This window comes from Anabrus simplex, chromosome 2 (genome assembly GCF_040414725.1).
Source record: "Anabrus simplex isolate iqAnaSimp1 chromosome 2, ASM4041472v1, whole genome shotgun sequence".
NCBI lineage: Eukaryota > Metazoa > Arthropoda > Insecta > Orthoptera > Tettigoniidae > Anabrus > Anabrus simplex.
The window spans coordinates 755,774,692-755,796,703 of record NC_090266.1 but is presented as its reverse complement, the minus strand read 5'-3'; positions in this window follow the sequence as shown (position 1 = coordinate 755,796,703).

The following is a 22,012-nucleotide window of genomic DNA, read 5'->3' as shown; positions in this document are numbered from 1 at the left end:
TATATTCTTAGTACTCGTTATTCATAATTATACTCTTAGTACTCATTATTCATAATTATATTCTGCACTTTACGTACGATTTATATTATATAGATGATATGATTTTTTTTTTTAAGTGTGGTTACTTTTGTTAATGGTATTACTGTTACTATTGTCCATATTATCATATTATTGTCATCAGTAGTTATTATTAAGTGTTCTAGGTTAAGACTGGTTAAGTGTAAGAAAGGGAGTACATCCCTAACTTTGCCAGGATAAATAAAACATATTACTACTACTATTACTCTCTCATGTATCTATTCACAACTTCATTGCCTTATAAATTCTCGATAGCCGGGTTGTGCACTGGGCTGTACGTTATGTTATAAGTACAAATATAGTGGTGTAGTGTGTTGAGGTGCCAAGACAGAAAATGTCAAATTTCTCCGTTAACATTTGTAGTATGGAAAAGCTAAAATTTAATATTTTGCAAAATTAACCGACCTTTTATGTATCGTGAATTTTCATCGCATGAGGAATAATATTACAGAGGTATTTTGGATAATACATTTTCACAATCTTCCAAATATTTCGATAAGTCTTATTTATATCTATGAAGTGCCCATAACAAAAATGACAGAAATTTCAATTTCCTATTTTTGATGTCTCATACGTGTTTACGTTTACTATACCAACTACAATAAAGGTAATATTCAATTATGTATTTGACATGGAATTCATTTTTCTCTCCTGGGAACGGGTTGACTGGTGGTGGTTGTCACGATTTTGTTTATAGGTTGAAAATTCAGCGTGATCATCAGCCACTATAGATCAGAAAGATAATGAATATGGCCAGTAAAAGGAGAAGGAATACTTAAGGATACGATCACTAGAAGAATGAGAGAAAATATAAACATTAAGAGGGGTGGGGGAGGTGAAATGTTCCATTGGCCTCGAATGCCTTAATATCACAAGTCGAAAACAATAAAATCCCGAAACCCTGAAAGTTACATCAGTAACGTTACAATGACTGACTGACTGACTATTGCTAACCGAGGTGTGTTCTGCCTCTCATCTCCGCTAAACGGTCTTCCTGCTATAATATTATACAAAAACTAATCCGTTAAAGACAGGTACACACTATCTAGTTAATGGTATATACACGGAAAACACTGTCGGTAGTGAAAATAATAATAATAATAATAATAATAATAATAATAATAATAATAATAATCAATTGCATGGCTATAATTATTGTGTGGTTTCCCCCCAGCTCATTTCACGCTCTCTGGTTTTCCGTAGTTTCCCATTTTCACATCAGGCAAATTCCGGGGCTGTAACCAACCTTAATCAAGGCCACGGTCGCTTCTTTCCAATTCCTAGTCCTTTCTTATCCCATCGTCGTACAGCAAATTTTAAGAAAAGAATCACTCTCCAAGAGTGGGTTAGTTTAGCATAATATTTAATTTTCTGGGCACGTACTCAAATCCCGGTCTTAAGTATTTGAAGTGCACATACTTACTACATCAGCCACCACAATAAATCAGTGATGTTCTAAGCCCCTCAAACCAATCAACATCATTACACTGAACTGAATATTGTTAATTTGTTAAATGGCGTCCGTTCCGTCTCTTCTGCTGGCACCCAATACTAATCCGTAAATGACGGGTACACTGCTAGTTTTGTTATTGAAATGGAAATGACGTATGGCTTTCAGTTCCGGGAGCGTTCAAGGACAAGTTCGGCTCGCCAGATGCAGGTCTCTTGATTTGACTCCTGTAGGCGACCTGCGCGTCGTGATGGGGATGAAATGATGAAGACGACACATACATCCAGCCCCCGTGCCAGCGAAATTAACCAATTACGGTTAAAATTCCCGACCCTTCCGGGAATAGAACCCGGGACCCCTGTGACCAAAGGCCAGCACGCTAACAATTTAGCCATGGAGCCGAACAGTTTTGTTGTTAATAATAGCGCTATAAAACTTACCCAGTCAATCTGCTTACGACGTGGATATCCTGACATCCAAGTCCGTGTTATGTTCAAGTTTTCTTATGGATATTGAATCCGTATTTGTATAATTTGTACCCGGGAACCCTCCCACTGTCTCGTACGCCAGCACAGGGGAAAGAAAATATAACACGCGGGTACTATAGCACGCTGTAGAACGAAGTGAGTTTTGATGAGACGCATTTATTAGAATCTAAACTGTATGTATATCATTTAGTGGGGACTGAAGGACAAACACTTCCTGAAGAAAGGGTTGAGGGGAAATGTGACTGTAACATGCAAGACTTGGTGAAAGGAAGGAATGAAACTGCCACGAGATATTGGGCGATTGCACAGACATTAACCTCCGATTTTCGAAGTTCTTTAACTTTATTTGTTTGACTTAGCTGTTTTCTCGGCTCACACTTCAGACCAACAAAGTTCTCGCCACGCTTATCGCCTGTAATTTTCCTGTTGTTTCTCTAAATGTTTTCCAACTTCCCACTGGATGGTGCCGGTACGTGGCGGGTAATAGCGGACTAGAACTTTGCCGAATCAACTTCATCCCTCCCACAAATAGATTTAAAAGGAGAGAAAGGACGAAGACAAATGAAAATTTGATACAACTAAACACCTTTTAAACGAATTATTCCGGGAGCTTTATTGCTTAATCAATGTCAGATGACTTAAAGTTAGCCTAGAGCCTGAACTATCTCCCCGAAAGCCTTCGTGTCAAAACAGTCAAGTCAAAGGCTATATTATCTTACTCAACGACAGTACATTCCTTGTTTCCTTGACGGTTATTGAAAATTATTGTATGTGTGAATTACTTTAACGCTGGATGATTGAGTACGGAATTAAATATGGAAGAAAAGAGATAATGTTATTACTTATATGCTAGGATCTTGGTTATTGTAACAATAATAAATAACAATTCATTTAACACCGGATATGTTCCTATCGCCATATGCTGGTCGCAGTGAATATATTAACAAAATTAGTCTGAATTGCAATGCGGCACACTTGAGTTGGGAGTCGAACGACTACTCTATACTAATATGTCAGCCCACATATATTATTATTATTATTATTATTATTATTATTATTATTATTATTATTATTATTATTATTATTATTATTATTATTATTATTATTTTACAACCTGCTTTACGTAGAACCGGCACAGATAGGTTTTTGGCGACCACGAGGTAGGTAAGGACTGGGAATGGGAAGGAAGCGACCGTGGCCTAAATTAAGTTAAAGCCAGGTGTGAAAATGAGAAACCGAGGAAAACCATCTCCAGGGCTGCCGACAGCGGGGTTCAAACCCAGTACCTCCCAATAAAATCTGATAGCTATGAGACTCAATCCACACAGCCACTTGTTCGGTATTATTATGATTATTACTATTATTGTTATTTTTATTGTTCCGAGGTATATGTGGAACAAAAGAGGTGAAGCAAGGTGCCGGGGTGAATGGGTCTAACTACAAGGCAGAGATATGAATTAAAATTGCATTAAAGGTTATATTTTCGAAAATAGCAAAACTTAACAATTTTCACATAGAATTTCAAAATTTAACAAATAACAACAAGTCAACAAATAACCGACAATCAGGTACAAGACCAGGAAAGTCAAGATTTAGAGACAAATTAACAATCTGGGCTTCAAGCCCCAATTTTTTACAATATCTGAGCTCTCAGCTCACAACCACATATTTACCAAAGGGCAGAAATCCCCTCCATACGTGAAGCACTTACTCCCAACTTTGAAAATCAAGCCTCTCTGAGGAACTTTTACCACAAATAAAAGAGCTGACCCGCTCTCAATTTTCTGAGCCTATCAAAGGCCACAACATACTTTACCATTAACTGCCCTCAAGACACACTTACAAAGAAACAGGGATATCTTGAACCCAACCTACTGGGCCTTAGCAGAAAAGAACAGGTTAAGTAAATGGCCCAAAATACCAAGATGAATGGAGGCGTGTACTTGCACCCCTATATGAAACTTTTTAAAACTTAAGAGGCACTAGGCCGATGAAACAGGGGCTATTCCCAAACTATGGAGGTGACTCGTATAAGAATAATTTTTAAGGTATAACAGAAGGGAAGAAAACCAGTTACCAAACGTAGTCACCTCAAATCAATATGAAGGGGAGCTCGAGAGGGTGAAGCACTCTCTATCCCCGAATTGCAGTTACAGATTTAATGAAATTTTTACGTCAAACGGCAAAAACATTACATGTCGGAACGATAGTTTACATTGTAAAGGGATTCGGACCTTTCCCGAAGGTTAAACTGCTGAGCTAGCAAGAAATAAAGATGTTAAATGGCCATTACCTTATATAAGAGCTGCTGCCTGATGAAAGAGACGCTTCCCGCCTCCTGCTACATGTCCATACACTAAGTTATAAGTTGATGAAGTGGAGCAGAGACAAGAAAATCAGCAGTTTTTATACCCGCGGGGAAGATTCGAGACCTTTCATGAATAATTAAGACACACCCACAGGCGTTTATTGGCTACAGTACACAGTTACACACAAAATCGATGAAGAAAGACACGATTGGTCAAAAATTAATTACAGAAAAAATTGATTAACTAACTTCAAACCTCGCGGAAAGAAAATATTATTATTGCCAACCCACAAATGAAAGAACGAAATATAGTTAAGAAAACTTATGAGTACAAAATATCTTCAAGAAGGTTCCCTCACTTCGCACCAGGGTGCATGATCATAGTTTTTTAGTAGAGACATCTATAAGACAATGTCCAAACTTCTTGATCAATGGACAACAATACAATTTGAAATCTACACAGTACTAACAACTTCGTAATCACAAAATTTACGGTAGTAACATCTTCTGAGAACCTTATGAGTTGATCCAGTTTTTAAAGTTCATAGTTTCTCCTGTAGAGGAGGATTATTGGCACAAGATTTAAAACTGCGGCGTAGGGGTGTACCGCCCGGTACAATTATCATCATCATTATTATTATTATTATTATTATTATTATTATTATTATTATTATTATTATATTCTCTTGAGTCATCGAGGACCATAAGTCGCGTTACATTTATCAGTGAACTTTGCTTTCCTTTTCGCCGGCCCCGTAGTGTAGGGGTAGCGTGCCTGCCTCTTACCCGGAGACCCCGGTTTCGATTCCCGGCCAGGTCAAGGATTTTTACCTGGACCTAAGGGCTGGTTCGAGGTCCACTCAGCCTACGTGATTAGAATTGAGGAGCTATCTGACGGTGAGACGGCGGCCCCGATCTAGAAAGCCAAGAATAACGGCCGAGAGGATTCGTCGTGCTGACCACAGGACACCTCGTAATCTGCAGTACTTCGGACTGAGCAGTGGTCGCTTGGTAGGCCAAGGCCCTTCAAGGGCTGTAGTGCCATGGAGTTTGGTTTGGTTTGCTTTCCTTTAAGCCCAGAATTCCTTCATACTTTCTGAGCGCGCCTGCTTGTGGTCCTCTGTTTGGCTAGTTGTTTTACGTCGCACCGACACCGATAGGTCTTACGGCGACGATGGGACAGGAAAGGGCAAGGAGTGGGAAGGAAGCGGCCGTGGCCGTAATTAAGGTACAGCCCCAGCATTTGCCTGGTGTGGAAATGGGAAACCACGGAAAACCATTTTCAGGGCTACCGACAGTGGGGTTCGAACCTACTATCTCCCGAATACTGGATAGTGGCCGCACTTAATCGACTGCAGCTATCGAGCTCGGTCGTTCCTCTGTTCAAGGGGCACTCTGTCTTTTCGGTTGTTAATCTCGGTTTAGCCCGTTTGTCACCCTTTTTTCTGAAGAGATCACTGTCATATTATTATTATTATTATTATTATTATTATTATTATTATTATTCACGGCCGAGTGGCTCAGACGGAAGAACACTGGCCTTCAGAGCCCATGCTCGCGGATCCGATCCAAGCTCAGTCGAGTGGTATTTGAAGGTGCGTAAATAGGCCAGCCTCGTGTTCATTGACGTAGGCCTACCAAACAAATCAAACCCCATGGCACTACAGCCCTTGAAGTGTCTTGGCCTTCCAAGCGACCGCTGCTCAGCCCGAAGGCCTGCTGATTATGAGGTGTCGTGTGGTCAGCACGACGAATCATCCCGGTCGTTATTCTTGGCTTTCTAGACCGGGGCCGCCATCTCACCGTCAGCTAGATCCTCAATTCTAATCACGTAGGCTGAGTGGACCTCGAACCAGTCCTCAGATCCAGGTAAAAATCCCTGACCTGACCGGGAATCGAACCGGGGGCCTTCGGGTAAGGCGCAGGCACGCTACCCCTACACCACGGGGCCGTCTCATTGATTTACAAGCACGTAAAATAACTCCTGCGGGACAAATTTTTGGCACCGGAAACCGTAAAACTGAGTAGTTTGACATAAAAGCAATAATAATCAGAAGAAGAATATATTGCGTAGGGACGTGGCGCACCCATCACTCTGTGGGAGACCACTGCAATCAGCCACCTCAGTACCGGAGGGTAAACCGAAGCGTAAGGTATGGAGGAAATGCCGACCTGCGCTGAATATCAAGCTCTTTCCAAGGCTCACCACCTTTGGTAGAAACTTGGACGGTGCGTGCCGACCTCAAAAATTTGGGAAAATATCAGGAGGAAGAACATGAATAATAACGAGATGGAGAAAATTTAAGCCTGTAAGGTTGACTGAAAGGATGTATTAACCTATATTTTTCTTAGATGAATGTGAATAAAAATACAGTGAATGACTAGGATTAGAATGATAAGCCTGAAAGGTTCATTGAAGATGAACCATGCTGAGTTCTCCACATGTATCAGAATGCACTGTGCATATACACTATGGTCAATCCATGAATTAGCCCTATATTCGACCTCAGGTCCTTCTGACAAGACCATGGAGATTTTATTATTACTATTATTATTATTAAAATTTAATGTTAATTTTAAATACAGCATACTCTAGGAGCTGGTAAATATGTCTTGCAAACATACGGTAGAGTAAGATTCGATTTCCTTTACACGCGCCCATAGGAAAATGAACTCAACGAAAACTGTTCCGATGGACTGTATATCCATATGTGCCTGGGAAGCATGACCAATCTTATGGAACGTCGTTTAGCCATTTAGCTAGCTATCCACAGCCTCCTGCTATTTGTAAGTGCAATGTTTAGGGTGTGAATGGAACTTACTAACCCGTCCCATAAATGCACGACAGGATTCATACAAAAAAAAAACGAGGTCGCCACGGCAGTTATTTTAACTCTCTATGACACTTCTCGATCCATTTCTAGACAACATGGGTCCAATGACAGGATGAATTATCCTACTAGGATGTTTCATCTTTGCAGGGGTACCGTACGTGAAGGCCATGAAGGACTGCAAGTGGTCACCAAGCAGTTCAACGTAGCAGTCACCGATGAACGATCTGTTCAAGTGGATCAGTAGATCCGGTCCATGCCACGTGAACACACGTCATACCATTATGGAGCTACCACCAGCCTATGTGGTACCTTACTGACTGATGCTGCCCATTGCTTCATGGAGCCTGGCGTCATATGTGAACCCTACCATCAGCTCCCATCAGCTCGAAGCAGCTGGAACAGTGACTCATCGGACCAAGCTACGTGTTTACCAGTCCTCCAGGCTCGAATTAGCAACGTCAGGTGCCCTGGTGAGACGCTGTGCCCAATGACATGGTGTTTACAAGGGCACTCTGGTAGGTCTTCTGCTCCCATATCCCTCTGCCGTTAAAGAACGCTGAACTGACATTCCGGATACGCTTCTGACACCTCCCGAATTGAATGTGGATGTGCACTTGGGCCAGTGTAGCTTATGAGTTACGACAGACAATTCTAGCTTGATGCCGCTAATTGCGATAATTAAGCATCCGTGGTCGGCCGCTGTGCTGTTCACTGGGGGTGGTAATGACTTCCATGAGGTATCCCCGATACACAGTGGTTTAGTTGGACCGGAACGGGCCGGAACGCCGTTCCGGGAAATATTTTGCCGCTTTAGAATGACGTAACATTTTTACATTCAGTAAGAAGATCTTATAATATATACATAGCGCTGAAACGTCATAGGTGTACAATGAGATCCACGCCGAAAAGAGAAATAGGCTGCTGGTTGCAAGATCAAGCGGACTTATTTTCATAAAAAGCGTTGGACCCCCTGTACATATATTTAACCCACAACCATATGTCAAGTCATGGCTACGAAAGGGGAAACGTTCAGCTGACGAAACAACTTGTCGGAAACATAAGGCCGCTGATTTTGACACCTAATACGAGTCCATTTGGAAATTGCTGAATTAAAAAGGTGAGTTCCTGTAAATATTTTGTTCCAACTACATCACTGCCGATACACACGTGACACCGTAGGTCGAGAATACTCGCACAACTTCGACAACCGAAGATTCTATTCATTGGTCCCCACTACCATGTCCTGTTCGAGTTGCTTGCCACAACCAGCACACAATGCTTTCGCACTCACTCTCGAAAGGTCAAATCACACCTTATACAGGTGTGGGCGCGTCAACGTACGGTGGGGACACTGACTGTTACCTTTAAATACTGCTATGCGATAATTTTCGACATGTCAGTGTACAGTGGCTTGGATCGTAGATGAGGTCGGTTTTATTTGCATGTGTTTAAATGCGACAACTTAGTATCGTTGGCTCCCAGCACTATAAAGAACGCCTGTGGGACAAAATGTTGACATTCTGCTGGCTCCTTAAATTTACAGCAATTAAATTGATGTTAAACAAAGAATATCATTCATTATCAATACAGTAGGAGGAGCCTTTGTGGCTCAGGTGGCAGCGCGCCGGCTTCTCACCGCTTAGTCCCGTGGTTCAAATTCCGGTCACTCGAAGTGAGATTTGTGCTGGACAAAGCGGAGGCGGGACAGGTTTTATCTACGGGTACTCCGGTTTTCCCTCCCATAATTCATTCCAGCAACACTCTCCAATATAATTTCATTTACTATGTCATTCATTAATCATTGCCCCAGAGGAGTGCGACAGGTTTCGGCAGCCGACACAATTCCTTTCCCTCGCCTCTAGATGAAGGCATCATTCATTCCATTCCATTCGAATGACTGGAAACATGATGTAGATTTTCATCATTTCATTTTCATCAATACTTTGAGATCAAATTAGACTATAACCTCATCTGCAAGCAAAGTATTATATTACCTAAGTAGTCGTCAGAACTTCAGTGCACGCAGGTCACTGGGCTGAGCAGCAGACCTTAACAAGTCAAGTCACTGAATGGGCAGTATGTACCATGGGTAATCACATTCCCGTCATCAATACTTCATTGTTATTGCTATTATGTTCTTCGTTCTTGCTGGAACAAGTCGTTGTCTTATGCTAACGGAGTTTCTAATAATTTACCTTATTCTTTATTGAGGCGAGTGATGAAGCCTTACTTGATCACGGCAACCAGTCTGACCAGGCAGCTAAAATGAACACAATTCTCGAATGCATGTTATCCACAAATTATCATTATGTAAGACAGAACATGGAAATACTGGACCCCAACGCCCACCCAGTTTAACAAGAGTAAAGGAAAATTCCTATCTGCCCGGTGGTCGAATGCCAAATTCTGGATGTTCTCTGGGCTCGGATGAACGTGGGAGAGGAGATACAATGTAAGGCCCGGCATATAGATCAGCTTTGTAGTCGATTTCATCTTCCTGAGGAGATTACGTCAAATCGGGTAGGGGACATCAGTCGCCGTGATGAAGAATACTGTAATGTACACGAACCGCCGGCGAACCGTACAAAAGGTGCAATAAACAAAGGGCACGGTCCTTGGTAATTTCAAATCTAAGATACTCCTTCTTCCTTGTCTTTTCCCAGATTTCTTGGAGTCTGTACTCTGTGTGGATTTGGTCCAGTTTTATGACAAGATGTACATTCTGGTGCCAGCTCTATATGGAGGGTTGTAATCACAATTCTTTGTTTCTGTTGTGGTTGGTTCCCTCTTTTCCTCCTAGCTGTTCTACATAGCACCCACCCAGACCGGTGTAATGGTGACGACAGGACTGTAAAGGAAAGATCTGGTACTATAAAGGAAGCTACCGTGACATTTATTATGGCACAGCCCTAGCGTTTGCTTGGTGTGATAATTGGAAACTACAGAAAACAATTTTCACGGCTACCCACTATTTCCTGAATGCAAGCTCACAGCTGCGTGACCCAAACAACGTAAGCAATTCGCTCGATGTGGTGTTTGGTAGTGTGCTCTGTTGTGTGTAGTTAAAGGTGTGCATTGAAACAAACATAAACAAGCCTGTCCCAGAACCAGAGGAAGTAACCACACGCAGTTAAGATTTCCGGCCCGGCTGGTAATCGAACCTGGGACCCAACGAGCTATGGTTCCGATAACAGGCCTATCATACACGTTGATCAATATAAGAAATTGTATCATGTGAGAGAAATTATCCGCATTGTCGATCATTAGATATCCTGCTCAGCGAAGTTGAGAGAACCATATCGTCGCTGCAGCGGCAAAACCTCGTATCCCACAATGCTCTTCGTATTCATAATTCTCCTTAAGACTGGTCACGCCCCCCCCCCCCCACCAGCCACATGTGAATATGCTGTCCATGAGAAATATTTTCCTTGTGTTCGTTTTCCTATGCCGACGGGTAACCGAAAATGAACCTTAAGTAGGACTGCGTAAATATACATTCCTACAGGGTGGCGCAGTAAGGTTGAATTTCATTTACACATTGGCATACGAAAATGAACACAACGAAAATTGTTCTGTTGGACTGAATGGATGTGGCTGAGAGGCGTGACCAGTCTTAAGGAACATAGTGGCTACGAAGACCATTGTGAGATATAACCTTTCGGCCGAACAGCGACGAATTGTTTCTCTTACGAACTACTCTTGAAAGAAAAGTACTGAGCTCGATAGCTGCAGTCGCTTAAGTGCAGCCAGTATCCAGTAATCGGGAGATAGTGGGTTCGAACCCCACTGTCGGCAGTCCTGAAGATGGTTTACAGTGGTTTCCCATGTCCATACCAGGCAAATGCTGGGGCTGTACCTTAATTAAGGCCACGGCCGCTTCCTTCCCATTCCTAGGCCTTTCCTATCCCATCGTGACCATAATACCTATCTGTGTCGGTGCGACGTAAAGCAAATTACAAAAAATAGTTGGAGCTCAATATCATGTTGCAATGCCTCAGGTCGCTTAATATTAACATAACCAACCTCAGTGGCGCAGTCAATAAGTCCAAGGTAATACGTTCGACCTAGTGGAAATTATGTTCCTGTACTTCCGTACGTTAGTGAACTCCCGTGTGTCTATGTTCGACAACCTGGCATCCCTTAAAATCTATACCATCTGAAGCAACGTTAAACAAATAACTTTTTGTTTTTATTATTATTTTTACGTAATATCTGACTGAAGATCGTTACTTTTAAAAACAAGCAAGAACATGCTATATATTAGAGAGAAAGGAATAGAATTGAACCAACATATATAGGCTATATACGAACAAATAAACAGATAGATGAGTGAGGGTGGGGTGTTGGGCAAATATAACGGGCCCAGAGGACTAGGGAGCTTTACTGAGGAATACGACAATCCCCTGACTGATGCTTTGTAAACCCAATCAATCAGATACACGTAGAGAGGAAACCCATCTTGGAGGAACGGACCGACTACTTCTCCTGCGACATCTATAACCACTGGCATTATATATCAACGAGCAGCCCGGAATTTCATCACGCTGGAGGAAGTCAAAACAAGGAAATAGGTAGAAGGGGCTTTCTTGAACGTGGATGGAATGTTCTACTTCAAAATGAGCGGTAGGATTACTTATTTTAATATCTTTCATAAACTAATTTTGTGCTGGTGAAATTTTCATAGCTGAATAAAATCATTTAAGTTTTATTGTCCATGGCGGCAAGTCGAGCCACAAATCTTACCCATGTATAATACAAGCAGAGGCACAATTAATTTTATGGCCCCCCTTCTTCCTTGTCACTGCTCATTAAGATGGCGGCTTGAATGAAACATCCGACGTCTTTGGCCATCATTACATAGGAAGCCTATGACGGAAGAGTGTGTGTGAGGGAAGAGAAAGGGATAGGCAAGGAGGGAGATGGCAAGAAGGAGAGAGAGAGAGAGAGAGAGATATAGAGAGAGAAGGAGAGAGAGAGAGATGCTTGTAGAAGGACCAACCAATGCCAAGCCCATTAAGTACATCCAGACGTTAGCCAACGATTCAATTGCTCTTACATTGCAGTGCAACCACGCTGTGTATATGTGGCTTCTTGGCGACTGGATAGTCTGCTTTAGTCGCAAATACACTGTAGCTCCGAAGAAAATTTCGAATCTCTTCTAGGAGAAGAAATAAAAAGAACCTTATACCAAATCCCATATCCTTCGTTTCTTTGTTCATTCCCAAGGAAGGAAAGAAAGAAAGAATGAAGGAAAGAAAGAAAAGATATAGGCTATTCCACTTTCCCCGAATTTACCATCAGCTATTGCTATTTGCTTTACCTCGCACCGACACAGATAGGTTTTGTGGCGACGATGGGATAGGAAAGGGCTAGGAATGGGAAGTAAGCGGCCGTGGCCTTAATTAAGGTACAACCCCAGCAAATCCCCGGTGTGAAAATGGGAAAGCACGAAAAACCATCTTCAGGGCTGCCGACAGTGGGGTTCGAACCCACTATCTCCCGGATGCAAGCTCACAGCTACGCGCCCCTAACCGCACGGCCAACTAGCCCGGTTTTACCATCAGCATCATCATTATCATCCTGATGAACTCCTCTCATAAGTTTAGCTTAATTTTCTCACATTATTCGTGAATAGATCAAGTTAATTAAGAAAATTACTCTTTAGATAAGCCTAAGTGAACTTCAATATACAAAACATCCTGGCTAGCAAAGAGGAAGACTGTAAAGATTTATGCACGACGGCCGTGGTGTATCTTAAGTTTAAATACTGTATATTTTAACGTGGAAAGGTGTATTTATTACATAATTTTCCAATAAGTATTTTTAAATTATTATCATGCATTTACGTACGATTTAGGACTTGTTTGATGATTGCACTGTCAGGCATTTCATCTCAGGCGGAATCGTGGAAAGAACATGGTTTTCTTCTTGTCTGTTTACACTGAAGATAATCAGAACTCTCAAGTGATCACCTTAACCAGTATTTCTTCTGGCTTAGTGCATGCATTCGGCGGAGAATTTGGTTTTTAGTACTTTTCTTCATATCCCATTGTGGTATATACAGTGTTAAGGATTTAACTATCCTACAAGCTTAGAATTCAACACACAACAATGCATTAATAATGATAATCATTTTCTTAGGATATTGTTATAAATATACGAAGTCAAGGAATCTACTTGAACATTGCAAGGAAGGGGAAATCCCCTGTACTTAAAATAATTTTTACCGGGCGAGTTGGCCGTGCGCGTAGAGGCGCGCGGCTGTGAGCTTGCATCCGGGAGATAGCAGGTTCGAATCCCACTATCGGCAGCCCTGAAGATGGTTTTCCGTGGTTTCCCATTTTCACACCAGGCAAATGCTGGGGCTGTACCTTAATTAAGGCCACGGCCGCTTCCTTCCAACTCCTAGGCCGTTCCAATCCCATCGTCGCCATAAGACCTATCTGTGTCGGTGCGACGTAAAGCCCCTAGAAAAAAAAAATTATTTGCTATTTATTTAACGTTGTATCGATTCAGACAAGTATTTTGGTTACGATGGGATAGGACAGTGCTAGGACTGGGAAGGAAGTGCAGTCAAATGTGAAAAATGGGAAACCACGGACAACCACCATCGGGTCTGCCGACAGTGGGGGTCAAACCCACCGTCTACCGAATGCAACCGAACAGCTACACGGCCCGAATTGCGCATCCAACTCGCTTGCTAGTGAAATAATATGCCTGTACTGGTATTCTCGCGCTCAGACGACTAAGACTACCCAGTCTGCAAGCCGAACCAAAATCGAAAGAATCACAATGTTCATGCGTAAGCAAGTCCGGGAATCTGCTTCATAGATATTTACAATTAAGTATACAGTAATTGATGGGTAAAATAACTTATATCTGTTGTAGCAACTGGGGTATGGGCCATAATTGTCAAGAAGAAGATCGTATGATAGGTAGACTTCAAGTTATTTGCTAGAAGTGATTATCTAAGACAGATCATATACACTGTATCACGCATCAAAAACGATCATGGGCTGAATTAAAAAATGCACAATGACCATGGCAATAAAATTATGATGTGCACTTGAAGTTCTAGCATTCTTACCCCTGAAACATTTAATTCGAAATTTTCGAGGCGGGTTCGCTTAATTGTTGCCTCGGGTTCGATTTCCGTCCAGTTCAGGAGTATTTATTTAGATCTGAGGGCTGATTTGAGGTGCACTCAGGCAACATGATTGCAACTGAGCAGTTATCTGACGTCGAGATAGTGGTTCCGGTCTAGAAATACAAGAATAACAGACGGGAGGTTTGGTCGCATTGGCCACTAGCACCTCGTAATCTGAGCAGTGGTCCCTTAGTAGGCCGCGGCCCATTAGGGATGTAACACCATGGGGTTGTGGGATAGCTTGTTATCAGTTGTGAGAGACCTCGACATTTCGCCCTGAAAAGAGATTCTTTAATTTGCCATAACGGTTACTGATCTTGTCCCACTCCCTGGTCTTAAGTGATTCCTGGCCGAGCCAGGGATTTTATATGTGTATGGTTAATTTCTATGGAGCCTTCGTAGCTGAGGCGCCAGCGCGCCGGTCTCTCACCGCTGGGTTTTGTGGTTCATATCCCGGTCACTACATGTGAGATTTGTGCTGGAAAATGTGGAGGCGTAACAGGTCTTTCTCCGGGTACTCCGGTTTTCCCTGTCATATTTCAATCCAAGAACACTCTCCAATACAATTTCGCTTCATCTGTCAGTCATTAATCATTGCCCCAGAGGACTGCGGCAAGCTTCGTAGCCGGCACATTTCGTACCCTCACCGCTAGATCGGGGCTTCAATTAATCCATTCCTGACCCGGTTGAATGACTGGAAACATGCTATGAAATTTTTCATGGATTAATTTCTCTGGATCCGTGACTTAGTTTTGTGTTCATCTTGCACTTCTATTCATCTACATATAAGACACCACAGACACACGCAATAGTGAATATATATGCCGGGCTGATTGGCTCAGATGGTTGAGGCGCTTGCGTTCTGACCCCAACTTGGCAGGTTCGATCCTGGCTCAGTCCGATGGTATTTGAAGGTGCTAAAATACTTCAGCCTCGTGTCGGTAGATTTACTGGCACGTGAAAGAACTCCCGCGGGACTAAATTCCGGCATCTCGGCGTCTCCGAAAACCGTGAAAGTAGTTAGTGAGTGGGACGTGAAGCAGATAACTTTATTAAGAGTGAATATATCACTCCACATAGAATTGGCGTCAGGATGGGCATCCGGCTATAAAACAGACTCAACACCACATCGATTTACACCCCAGTTAATTGGGTAAATGCCATGAGGAAGGGAACATACACTGTTTTAAAAATAAAGTGGCTGCACTGGGATTCTATTCCGCTATCTTGAGCTAAGAAGTCAAGTGTCTAAATAACAGCTTTACGCATACACACGAAAGATAAAAAAGAGTGGCAACAAAAGTAAATTATTATAGTGACTGCCTGTGTACAGAGTGGCACCTCAAAAAAAAACCAGCGCGCACACATTAATGGTTAGGTACCTTAATAACAAACATCCGTGGTTTAACAATGATAATAATAATAATAATAATAATAATAATAATAATAATAATAATAATAATAATAATAATAATAATAATTTTATTGGCTTTACAACCCACTAACTACTTTTACGATTTTCGGAGACGCCGAAGTGCCTGAAATTAGCCTCGCAGGAGTTCTTTAACGTGCCAGTATATCTACCGACACGAGGCTGACGTATTTCAGCACCTTCAAATACCACCGGACTGAGGCAGGATCGAACCTGCCAAGTTAGGGTGAAGGCCAGCGTCTCAACCGTCTGAGCCACTCAGCCCAGCATCCGTGTTTTAAGTCACCAATACATATGCGAGCATTTTCTTTCCGAAATAGGAACGGTTTATGCCATAATCTCGCCTTCTCGCCTGCGTGCATAACCAAAGTTGCAATTCCAATAGAAAACGAAGCCGTCTCTATACATAACATGGAGGTCTATCTAAGAGTGGAAGGTAAAGAATAAATTCCACTATTAATAATGTCGGTACTAAGGTGGATAAATGGGGTTAGGCCTATCCCTGGTCTCATTTGTTTCTAGTAATGACCAACTACTAATATCTGCTACAGGCTGAGTAAGACCCTTCCCAGAGTGGAACTATCGCTTCTACCTTTCTCAACTTTCTGAATGGCAGTCAAACTCATGTATTGTGGGTAAGCCAAGCTTGACATTATCGCCTCGGTTAGGCAATTTCGCGCAGCTTAAAATGTATGATGAAAAATGACTAGATCACGAAACCAAGTTTAATGTTTAGCCGACCATTAAGAGAATGCCACCAACATGATTTAATACAGAGACGTAAGTCATTAGGTTATCAAGAGTGAAGAGTACATTTTTGGCCAGGTGTACTCCATGTCACCCACTTCATGTGCTCTCTTGTATGTTGCGGGCAGCATCATGCCACTCGTCACACGTATTGACCACTAATTTTTCTCTTGGTTTTGACGACAGAACTCGTCAATGTGTGGTGGCACATTTAAATAAAAGTTATCGTATGTATATCATTACTATGCTTTATGAACTAGTAAATGAATACACATTCACTATTAACTACAGACCAGCTCCAAGGCAGATGTGTCAGCATCTATGATAACATCTGTTTTCGGGCCGATAACCTAGATGTTAATCCTCCTCAAAGAACAAAATTCATCATCGACATCTATTTCCTCTCTTCAAATTGGCCTTGACCTCCATATGCATCTCGTTATCATAAATATTATCTTGAAACAATTAAATAATTCGTCTTGCACTGTAAAAAGGACTGCGAAAGTAAATGTACGCCTACCGTTTGATTAAAATCATCCGGACAACCTCTCTAATATTAAACTTATTAAAATAGCAAGCACAGTCAATGTTGTTCTCTAACAAGAAGTCCCAGGAGAATAGACAAGCCAGAGGAGATCACTGGTTTCGAACGTGGGCTACCAATTGGTTGACACAAAACAATAAAACGAGCAAACAAACGAACGAACCAACAGGTGATACACTATCCCATTAAGGGACTTGACGTACCAAGACAGCTGCTGACCAACCAGATGACGGGAGGACTTCGTATATCCATGTGGTCATCATGACGATTTCCTCAGCCTTGGCTTTTGTGTTAGGGCTGCTTCCATTTATATCAGACAGCTCGTCAGTTGGTCTCACGAGGCTGAGCGAACACCATTTCAGGCCTAAATCAGAATAAAAATTCCAGGACTGGCAGTAAACTGATCCCAAGGCCTTCGGGTAAGAGGCAGGCACGCTACCCATACACCTCTGGGAGCGGTTGTCACATCAGTAATAAATCTGTCAAGGTCATTTCAAGCTTTCTCAAGTTGCAGAACTGAACTGTAGGTGATGAGACTGGGAAGCAGAAACGTGAAGTATCAATCACTACAAAACCACGACCAAGTGGGCTGCGTTTAATGACCGTTAGGGATCACTGAGCCTGGAAGAAGGTAGTCCAGAAAGTGCCAGACGTCGAGAATTGTCCAGCTACCACCATCACTGTGGAGAGTTCAGAAGGTTCATGTGGCAGTCCGACGAGAGGGTTCGATTCTGGCGAATGTCTTGAAACAATATTTGCCAGTATGTGTAATGTCAAAAGTGAAATTTGGAGGACGTAGTAAATGGTATTGGGAGTGTTTCTTGTGAAGTGAACTTCGGCCTCTCGTAATGCTGAATAGAAGTCTAAAGATAAAAGCAGATGAGGACAATGTGAGCAATTGTATACTGTCTATGATAGAAGATACGTTGACTGATGACTTTTGTCATGAGAATTCTGCATGCAATAAAACAAAGCATGTACAGAAATTGTTTTGGGCAATAAAAAAACCCATGGCACTACAGCTCTAGAAGGTCCTGGGCATGATGGCCTGAAGATTACGAAGTGAGGTGTGGTCGACACCACGAATCCTTTCGGCCGTTATTCTTGGCTTTCTAGACCGGATATTCTATCTCACCGTCAGATAGCATCTCAACTGTAGTCACGCAGGCTGAGTGGACCTCGAACCATCCCTTAGATCTATGTAAAAATCTCTGATCCGGGAGAGTTCGAACTCGGGGCCTCCGGGTAGAAGCAAGCATGCTACCCCTGCACCGTAGAACCGGCGCATAAAATAGTGAACATACTCCGTATTTAGTAGGAAACATTAAAAATAGATTACTTTAGTTATGTGAAACTGAAGAATATTGAAAGCACTCCTTGTAGCTCTTTCCATACTAACGAAGTATCAAAGCTTGCAAAGTCAAAGCAAACCATTTTCGTGTAGTCCTTGAAGGCCGTTGGAGGAGTAGAAGATAACGACTTCCACTACCCGAAATCTCAGCACCAAACGGGTTAGAGTGGTCAGCTTTGTTCCCAGGTACTCATTTCTGATGTAGGCTGAGTGAACTGCGTTACGATGTACCTCGACAGAGGTAGAAATTTCGTCTCTAGATTTTCAACATACTGAATGGACATGCAAAATACGTCCTTTCGGGTGAACCCAGCACGCCTTTACCGCCTGAGCAAGGCAGCTCCCATAAAAAGGATTGACCTAAAAAATAAATCTAACATTTTGTTCAGATCCATCCCTGGTGGGATTTGCTGCTGACTGTACAATATGTCTTCTGGTATAAGCTAGAACAAATTTGTTACTTTCATTGATCTATCTTAGTGTTATCGTTGGTATTGGCAGCATCAAAATAGCACAGATATGAGCGGTACTATTAACATAATTTGTTGTGTAGTCAGTCCCTTTGACGCATGGAGCAAAAGTGTTGCTCATTTGGTCGGCTGGTGTACTCTGTAGACTGATAAGCAAACCTTTCTCACTGACTGGCTGACGAAAGCAACAGGAATCGGTTTCACACACACACACACACACACACACAATGCATTTCTTTTTCTTCACATTAGGCAAGTGCCGCGGCTATATCTTAATAAAGGTCACGGCTGCTACATTCCTAGGCTCAGCCCTTTTTCAAACCAGCTTCACTGAAAAACTATCCGTTAGTGGAACATTAAACCATTAACAAATAACAAATCTTTTCAAGGAAACTAAACTGGGTGGATCTCGAGTTCAATGCTTCGTCACGAACTTTGTCAATTCCACAAGAAAAAAATAAATCAGAAAATGAAGAGGAACTTATTCTTTGCTATTTAATATTATTATTATTTTTATGCCCCACTAACTACTTTTGTCCGTTCCCGGAGCCATTCTTATTTAATTTCCACACTCTTCTCTTGAAGGAACAGGTAAGGTAAGCTAAGGGTCTATTCTGCCCGAAGGCAGGTCCGGACCTCCGCAGAGGTGTGCCTGAGCCGGAGTTTACGTACGGTTGAAGGAACAAAATACCATTAAATTTCATTCCTGAAGTGTGTAACGTGAAACTTCTACATTGGGAATAAAAACTCTCAACGCAACATCTAGAGAGGGAATCCTATCGCAGATAAAGCTAAACTAGTACCATTCACATAATATAAAAGGATGCCCCCATACGTCAGCAGGTAGAGAGTATGTGGAATTCGCGACTCATCATTACTGGGTGGTGGTGAAACTAATACTTTGAGCGTATTTTCCACATATAATGGTGGACAAGAGTATAAAATTGTATACTTTTACACACATGAGGAATTCAATGGAAAATTTGTTTGTTAAATATCCAAGCTGGTGTGATATGTTGCGGCGCAGAGGCACGCCTTGCCTACCAGTTCCTATCTGCAGCTTTTTCTCGACAGCCTTTCAGAAAACTAATTAGACATTTCCTCCGGTATTAATTATCAGAGGGGCTATTGTGTATGTCGTGCGATCTAGTGCGTTCCAGCTGTCAAGTGCCATCCGAAGTCTGCGTGAGTTATCTACTGTGTCTGAAGTCTGTACTTCAAAATACTTGTCATTAACCATTAGTACAGTGACGTATCAATGCATCCGAACTCTGAAAGCCAACAGAAATGTCTCCCTCCTGGTAAAGAGGACACAAACTACGACCACAGTCACCTAAAAGGATCCACGACATGAAGCTTACACGTGTATTAATACTGTGCTCCATTGTTTAAAATTTGACAGTGTGAATGCAGCTCCACCCTTGCGCAACCAACCAGCTTTATTACGTTTTGTTATGGAGTCTCCATTTCGAAAGAAGCATATCATTATAGCCGTGCACGTTCCGTCAAACACTGTGGTTGGACTATGGAGTCATGGTGACCTTTTCGCCAGAGAAGTTGGATACCCGGAATGGATGATACTTTTCGGTTATTGTCAGTCATTCCATAAGATAATGTCAGATGAATCATTTCAACCATTATCTACCATATACTGTACGTGTACATTCTTTTTTTACATTTTGCTTTACGCCGCATCGACACAACGAAAGGATAGGAAAGGGCTAGGAGTGGAAAGAAACCGGCCGTGGCCTTAATTAAGGTACAGCCGCAGCATTTGTCTGGTGTGAAAATGGGAAACCATGGTTGCCGACAGTGTGGTTCGAACCGTATGTGTACAATAAAGTGATTCTGTCCTCAAGGACGTATTTCTGGCCCCGTGGTCAAGTGTTTGAGAGCCTGCATCTTACAAGGAACCCAGGATTTGATTTCCGGCAAGTTCAGAGAATTTTACCTAGATCTGAAAGGTGGTTCAAGGTCCACTCAGCCTACTTGGAGGAGGACCTACCTGACAGTGAGATAGTGGTCTTGATTAAGAAAGCCAAGGACAAAGACCGAAAGGATTCGTCACGCTAACCACGTGTCACCTCGTAATTTGCAGGTCTTCCTGTTGAGCAGCGGTCGTTTGGTAGGTTAAGGTTCATACAGCCTCTAGCACCAAGAATTTCCTGTTTGCTTGTTTGCTCCTTTGAAGAGCATCTTATCCCTCTGTATTATCGATTTGACATGATCGGTATCTTGGTATATACAAAAATTAAAGGAAAGTTTCCCTTGTGTCATGTATCCAATATGCTTTCCGGTTTGTTAACATGTAGTAAAATTAATTGGTTCACGCTGATTAGAAGCTGTCTAACTCTGGCACTGTGTGAGGTGTGTTTTTAGACAATTTTGTACGGAAATGTGTCATGAGCTACTTTTAAAGAGAATGGAAAGGTGTGTCTTAATTTAGATTACGGAAAACTTTCTTTGTGATGCTCTTCATCACCACTTTTTTACAAGTTGTTTTACGTTGCAACAACAGAGATAGGTCAAATGGCGACGATGGGTCAGGAAAAGCCTAGGAGTAGGAAGGAAGCGGCCGTGGCCTTCATTAAGGTACATTTGCCGCATGTGAAAATTGGAAACCACGGAAAACCATATTCAGGGCTGCCAACAGTGGGGTTCGAACCCACTGTCTCCCGAATACTGGATACTGGCCGCACATAAGCGACTGCAGCTATCGAGCTCGATCATCACCAATTCAAGTAACATAGAAACACACATGGTGATCAGCACGAAAAATCCTGATGCACTTAAGAAAGAGCTCATTTATTTCAGATTCACTTGTTTACTGTCTGCAGAACTAACTTTCATAGTACATTACTACGAGTTTTTCAAGATTTTCTAATGTCAGTATTCGTCTATTGTCTGTTAAAATAAGTTTGTAAGCCGAGAATGATATTTCAACATCAATTGACGTGACAGGAGGATATTTGTACACTGGCACAAAAAATTCTGAACACTCAACAAGCAAAGGTTTACCGACCTCGAAATTATACCGGTTGATTGACTCAATCTTTCCTAGTGCTGGATTTGAAGTATACTTAAAGAAGGCGTTGATTTCTTACAAGTTCTAGTGACTCGTTGAGAAATACACCTTCAGTCTCCATACGCTTACCGTAATTGT